Here is a 7,720-nt window from a genome sequence, read left to right as displayed (position 1 = left end):
TTATATTTTTGCTTAAGTTTCCCCTACCCCTACAGCCACAATACTCCCTTTTTTATCTTTCCTCTATCCTTCATTCTCTTTACTGTAGTCACTCCTCACACACACATTTTGTCCTACAACATGGCACAAACACAGTCTTCTGATCATGGCATATGGTCTTCAGATCAGACCATATCAGATCATGCCTAGCCTCTTTCAAGGCCTCCCATTCATTTTGCTGCTCTTCACAGTGGTGGGAACGACATGGCCTCTTTAGTAATTGCACTTGCAGCACAGCCAGTGTACATATCATCAAGTACAGTCCTGGGGCTAGAACTGGATTTATTGGCCTGCATCCTCCAAAGAAAAAGAAAAGATTATCTTTCTTTTCTAACCTTTCATGAAACCAAGTGGACTAGTGCATAGCAGACAATCTACAGGCAAACTGGAAAATCATTGTAAAGACATCAGATTTCCTCTGATCTGCAGTTCAGATGATACCTTTTATGTGCAGATAGGAAGTTGATACCATTTAAAAATTCCTGATCTGCAAAACATATATTTGGCAATGAAACTGTTAAAGTATACAACGTACTTCTGCGGTCTTAAGATGCTCTATTCACCCTGTATGGTTTTGCTTACACAGGAAAACAGAAGCTTCATGCAACAGAGTTTAAAAAGTCACAATATGTGTATGCAAATAACCATACAGGCGGAAATTGTCCCTGCCCATGGCCAGGGGGCTTGGAACTAGATGATCTTTAAAGTCCTTCCCAACCCAGACCATTCTGTGATGCTAAATCCACATCCTATAGAGAAAAAGAGCAATTACAGGCAGCCTAGGCTCTTTCTACACTTACTCAGAATACATTTTTTTTCATGAGCTGGGGCTGAAGGCAGGATTCTGAGCAATAAGAAGGAAACCACAAGTAGCTTTAATAATGGTTATATGCTCCAGATGAATGTTACAAATGTGTAACACATGTATTGGTGGTATCTATTGCACTAATACTCTGATTGTCTTTCTATCTATAAGCATATATAACCCAATACCACTGTATTGTATGATACAGCTTTCATCTTCATACGTAATGGATGGCATATGTCCCACTCGCAGGAAAAAATGCCAAGCCGTAAGTATGTTGTGCGTGCTTGTTCTTAATGTAAGATTTATAATTTATTGATGGCTTTTATTTGCCCCCATTCAAAATGAAGACTACTGAGGAGTGGACAATGCATAAAAATCCCCCCCCCCCTTTTGCTTTCATGCATGAGAAATGATTGTGCAAAGGGTCATAGTCCATCTTTATTTCATCCCTCTGACATGCTGATTGTACTACTTTTAAATTAGGCTTCTCCTATTTTGTACGTAGTCACTTTAACAAGTTTTGAAACTTGCAGTGTTGGCATCATGCAAATCTTTTTAAGGGTTTTCTGTTTTGATTTAGTTTGGGGTTTTTTTTTTTCTGTTGTAGTGGGGCAACACATCGTCAGAACAAGTATAACAAAATGTGTGCATTGCAGGGATATTCATGCGAGCACACCGTACTTGCAGTATTTATGTACACAGAGTTCTAACTGTTCTCTGTTTAGATTTCATCTCCTTTCTGCATCTCCCTACTGCTTCTCTGGTCATTAATTTTGCAAGATTTATTTTCAGGATCTAAGCAATAATAGCTAATTTAACAGGCATCATTTTATGCTTACACATATCTTCTTTCTTTGATTAGTTAACTCGACCTATCTAACCTCCATGCAGACAACTCTGTGTACTTGTTTTTAAAATGTAGGTTTGGGTTTGTGTTTTTTTTTGTTGTGGTTTGTTTTGTTGGTTTTTTTTTGAGGGGGGGAGAGGGGCGGGTCTGGTGTTTTGTTGCGTTTTGATTTGTGATTTGGAATTTTTGTTGTTTTTTTTGTTTAAGTTTTGAGGGGTTTCGGGGGGGGGGGTGTTTTGTTTGGTTTGGGGTTTTTTTCTGTTGGTTTTGGAGGTTTTTTGGGGAGGGATTTGGGGTTTTTTGGTTTTGGGTGTTTTTTTTTTTTTGTTTGTGGTTTGGTTTTGTCTTTTTTTTAGACTGTGTCTGTCAATTTTATCGTGTTCTTTTGGGAAGCAATAAAAATAATGGCCAAAGACGGGTAGTACATCCTCTGCTAGGTCTAAAGCAGATCATTGTCCTTCAGGCAAGTAATCCGCTACCAATCGTCGAACTTAGTTTATTCTAGTCGCTATACTCCTGCATTTATTCGGTGTTATCCCCCCTTTGCTGCTGTTGCTGAGTCCTGTTGGTGTTTTTGGTACCGTTTGAAACCCCGTTCCGAAGGTCAGCAAGGCGCGGGGGAGGAGGGCTACACCCCTCGGAAGGACAACGGGGCAGTGCCTTCCACACTGCGACGTTCAGAGCTGGCGAGGCATTAAAGACGAGGCTGTGATCAGGGTGGGTGGCACTAATGAACGCCTAATTGCATTCGAGGGACGGCGCCTTTGCTCAGCCAGGAGGAGCCCTTTGCTGCAGCTTGTGCCGCTCGCACCGGGAGGCTTTGCGGCTCTCACCGCCGCCTTTAGCCCCTCACCTTGGCCGCGGGGCGGGCGGCCCGCGCAGCCGGGCTCACACGCTGAGCTGCGCGGGGCAGGGAGCGCCTTCGCGAAGGCTGGAGCGGAGAGGAGTGTAGCAGAGCAGAGCCGCCCGCTGCCTGCCGCCCAGCGAGGAGCGATCTACCCGACACCCCGGAGCTCCCCGGATGGGGCGAGGTGCCGCCCGCCAGTCCCGCAGCCTGCGAGAGACACAGGGCCCGGGCAGTAGCGGCTCTCCACTCCCGCCTCTGCTGCTGCTCGTGGTGCTGTGTTACTCTTGTTGATGATGAGGATGCTGTTAATTATTTAGGTGGGGGGTTGCTTGGGTGGTTGGTTGATTTGGTTTTGGTTTTGTTCTTTCTTTTCTTTCCAAAGCCACACTCCAAAGCTGGGCGGCTGGTCTTTTTCCTAGGACTTGAAGAAGCCACCCTTGTAGCAGCACTGAGCAGGGACGCTGATTTAGGTTATTTTGGAGAGGAAAATTTTCAGTGGGAAAGAACCTATTTACAAAGAACCTATTTACTCCCACTTACGGCAGGACAGACTCTCTGAGGGGGGGACAGGGCTATCCCGCTGCTCTGCATCCCCCCCTCCCGGCTGTCTGTCCCTCCGACTTGGGCCGGGAGCCCTTGGGGCCGGGCTGGGCTCTCTGTCTTCCTTATGCCCCTCACGGCTCCCCACTGCCAGCGGGGACAACGAAAGGGCCCAATCCCCCTGGCGGGACCCACTCCAGATCCGGGGCTGGAAAGCGGGCCTTAAACTCCCTCGCTACCCAGGGATTTCTGTTCACCCCGGAGACCAAATCGCCGCCGTATTTCCTGTCTTCGAACACTTCCTGACACGGGGAAGATAACAAAGGGGAAAGTTTAAAGCCATAAATATCTCCGACCCGCCTCGTCCCCCGTGTGCGCCCTTGTCTGCCGCCGCTGAGGCCAGGCGGCACGAGGCTGAGGAGAAACTCGGCGTTTCCAGCCCTGTCTGGTCAGGACCGTTCGGCCCGACCTGCTCTCTGCCACCTTCTTAACACCTTTCTGGGGATTCCAATTCTCACACTCATGATCCGACACCACCACCACCCACCCCCCCACCCCCCCCCCCCGAATTTTTGGGGGTTTATTTTCCGCCCAACTGCCAAAGACGTTTGCTCCCTGCCTGCACTCCCCGTTACAGCGTGTCCCTTTCCGACCAGATTAAACTGGTGCCGATGCCTCTGGACCGTCCTGTGACAGTGCACTCCGGGAAGGCTCACGGACAAAAAAGGATGGCTTTCTTAGTATATTTTTTTAAGCGATAGCGCGATTCAATAAGCCAAATTGTATTTTTAAAGTCACGAGGGTTTCCTGGGTGCGCAGAAGCCCACTGACAGTTTTCTTGTGTTTTGATAGATTCAGCACTGTTACGGTACACTTCTCCCTCACACGCAGTAGCTAGGACTCGAAGATTAAAGATCGCACACCTCTAGATGAGTCAAAGCCTACGCTCTGGAGGAGCTAATACATTTCGTGATTGACTTTCCCTCTGCGTTCTTTCCATTTTCATCCTTGCGCGAAACTCCTTTACCCTCTCGGTGCATTGCAGGGGCACAGCCCTGGTCTCATCACATTCCACAAGGCAGAGAGGGAAAATCTGAACTCTGGCTCTTCTTGCAAAGCACCTTTCTGGCCCAAATCTCCTCAATAAAAGTTTTGAACCGGAGCTGGCCGGAGGACCTTTGCCCGTGCCCGAGCGGCGAGGCTGTGCAGAGTCACCGTGATGTAAAGGAACAAAACCAGCCCTCCCAAGCGCAGTGTGAGCCACCGTGCGCAGGTGGACCTCGCTGCAGCCCGCGTCCGGGTCCCCGGCGCTGATCCCCACACGGTGACGGAGGCAGGCCCGGCGGGGCTGGTGGGGAGCCCCCGCAGCCTCTCAGCTCCCGGGGCTCGGCCGCCGCAGCATTGGCCTGCAAGGGCATCTCACACAACCCCCAGTGCTGCCTCCCTGCAGAAGCCAGAACTACCTCTTCCATCATCTCCCAAAGCAGATGTTTTTTTTCTCCTTCCACCCCCTCCCTGGAAGCCGTCCTAGTTTGCACCGCTAAGCAAACTCAGTAGAATTTATAGCTGTCCTTACGGGACGGAAAGGGTTACTCGCCGCTGTCGGGTTGAGGTTTGGTTTTCTTCTTTTTTTTTTTCTTTTTTCTTTTTTTTTCTTTTTTTTCTTTTTTTTTTCCTTCCCTGCTCGCTTCCCTCGAATGGATATAATCTCATTTGAGCCCCTCAACGTGATGAAAGCTATTGATTGCTGCGTAGAGCAACCGACTTTTTGCTGGCTCCCCCAGCTACTTCCCTAAAAGTAAATAAATAAGAAAATGACAAAGAAAAAAAGAAAAGGGGGGGGGCGTGGGAATAAAATTAATAAATTAACACTAACATGTATTTTCGGAAGTGTCTCAAATATGTAAAAATTCCATTTTATGTCTTCCCATTCATGTGTATATTAATATCATAAAAGAGAAATCCTTCAGCAGGGTTTTTCTCTAAATACCTTATTCATTGAAACTGGCAGTTCCACTCATTATTCCACTCCCTTAAACCCGATTCTGATGGTGGCTAAATATAGAGCTTCGCCTTCCTGGGAACGCGAATCGAATACACAGTAAGCAAATCAGTGGCACGGGAGGGGGGAAAAACCCCTTGATCAAAGCCCTCCTTTTCCTCCCAATTCTGGATGGTTGGGGAGGAGACAGGTTTCTCATTTATTGCACATCATTGGCAAAGATCAAGCTTAAAATGCAGTCACCTCTCCCACGAGTAGCAGTCAAATCCCCAAAGTTAGGGGGTGGGGGTTAACAGAATTAAAACCAGACTGAATTATTTTCAGAAACGTTATACCAGAGCAGGGAGGAAAGGTGCTTTAATCAGGCACAATTTTTAAAAGTAATACAAACATCCACAGGGGGAAAATGCATAGGGCACAGTATGGAAAAGCACCTTAGCTGTTTCAGTGCCACAAAATCCGCTGATTTTTCTTTTCTCAGTCATGGGGATGACTCTTTTGTTGCTGTTGTTGCTGTTAATTACTGGCATCTTTCGCCAGTTCGCACACCACCAGGTCACAGAGGCGGCTGCAGGTGTGTCTCGCCATGCCCCGTCCTGGAGGTTAGGGGGAGAAGCGGCTGATACTTGCAGAGTGCTCGGCGGAAAGGCACAAAAGGTCTTAAACGCTCCCCCCCGCGCGGGGCTGGTCGCCTCTCGGCCAGCAGAGGTCGCCGTGCTGCCTGAGCGCTGCCTGCGCGCTACCTGCGCGCCCCGTCGCGGGGGCAGCCTGGTGAGGGACTGGGAGCCCGGGCTGTGGATCGGACACCGGCGGGCGCGATCCCCCGACCCACCACGATGGTGCCGTCTCTGCGCATGCCGAGCTCCGCAACGCGCAGTGCGGCCACGCGGGGAGTGTGGGGTGGGTGTCCGGCTGCTACTGGCGGCGGGGAGCGTGGACGAGCGTGGGCACGGCGGGGCTCCCCCGGTCCGGGGGGGAGCACGGGACGGCACTGCATCCTGAGCTGACTGAGGTGAAACTGGCCATCGCCAGAGGTTTGCCCCGTCCAAACATGTGTCAGGCTGTCCAAAGCTGGCAGCAGCGGCAGTAATTCCTGATAACTGCTTTTGGTTTACTCAGCTAACAGGCAGAATTATAAAGTATACGTATACCAAGTCTCTTTTATACATATATACACACTGATATGCATACACACATATGTATATCGCAAGTTTCTAGGGTGTAGAAGTGATCAACTAGCAGAGTTGCATTCCCCACTGTTTATTTAAATGTCGAATATGTAAAGCAACTCTGTGTGTGTTTGCAACCGTATCTCTACCTCCTGACACTATCTTGAGATCACTTCAAGCCAGCTTAGTTATCTCTACAAGTGACAACATTGGGTCCCACTTCTTGTCTGAAATAAAGTTGGAGAGTGCGTTGGTTCCCTCAGCTTTGGGAAGGAAAACATCTTGCAGACTAAGTTAGGACACCGGGGAAGTCCGTTGTTTAGTAGCTGTCTCGTCAGAAAATGTGAGTTTCAGAACTTTTTCTTGGCTGTTTCACTGCAACCATATTTCCCAGAGGGAACATATTCCCTGAGAATACGGCTTGCCTCTCTTCTACACAAACCTGGCTTCCTCTTCAAAAACAAAATAAGACTTTGAAAAAAATGCATTTTCCTGATGAGTAGTGATTGGAGGGCACTTATACAGTGTACACGTTGATAAGGGCGGTGTAAGAGCCCATATGGAAGAAAACACAAAACTGGGATTTAAACAAATTCAGAGGGCAGGTTTACCATGGTGGGGGGAGGATTCAGGAGATCTTAGGGTAAACCCACTGGAGAGTGGGTACAGTTCCGTGCACAGAGTAGACGAAAGGCACCGTACAGCTTAAGCGGAGCCTGCCCTTTGAAAAATATACACAAAGAAATCCGTGCCCACAGGGAAGTTACATTTTCCCTGATTTGGGAGGATTCAGATAACGGGCCGCTGGAGCCCAAAGGCCTGCAGAGCCGGTGCCTGGTGGGGCGGGCTGCGGGGCGCCCTGCGCCAGTGAGCGGCTGGGGGACTCAAGCACTGCACCGCGCCCAGCTGCGGGTCTCCGCTTCCCCATATCGCCTCCAGGGAGCAGCGCCGCAGAGCCGCGCAGTCCTCCTCTTCTCCCCCCACCCTCCCTCCCCCCGCCCACCAACCCTTCTTTTTTTTCTTTTTTAATTTTAAATAAGAAATATAGGGGATTCTCCTCTGGTAGAAACACAAGTTCCTCACTTTTCTTCGCCAATCTCCATTCCCAGCCAACCTAGGAAACCGCCTAAACACAGGATGCGTTTCTATTTGCAGACTGGGAGGGGTGAGGGGGGTTGGAGGGAGAGAGAAAAAAAGAAAGGAAAAGGATTTAAAAGGGATTGGAAAACATAAATAGAATGGAGGGAGTGTTCAAAGACAATTCAGGGTAAATATTTGCACCTTCTTCGACCTTGTGTTTAACAGAAATACATGAAGCTTTTATCCGCGATTTTAAGGGAAAAGGGGGCTGAAGGACAAACATAAACAGTCCCACATCGGGGCAGTGGCTGGGGCGATGCCCAACCAGCCCGTCCTGCCCTCCCCGACCAGGGCAGCTTTGCCTAGGGAAACCAGGACAGCGGCTCCC

This window comes from Pezoporus occidentalis, unplaced genomic scaffold, assembly GCF_034315485.1.
Source record: "Pezoporus occidentalis ecotype Australia unplaced genomic scaffold, CSIRO_AGI_Poc_V1 ctg85, whole genome shotgun sequence".
Lineage (NCBI taxonomy): Eukaryota > Metazoa > Chordata > Aves > Psittaciformes > Psittacidae > Pezoporus > Pezoporus occidentalis.
Note: the sequence above shows the minus strand (reverse complement) of the source record.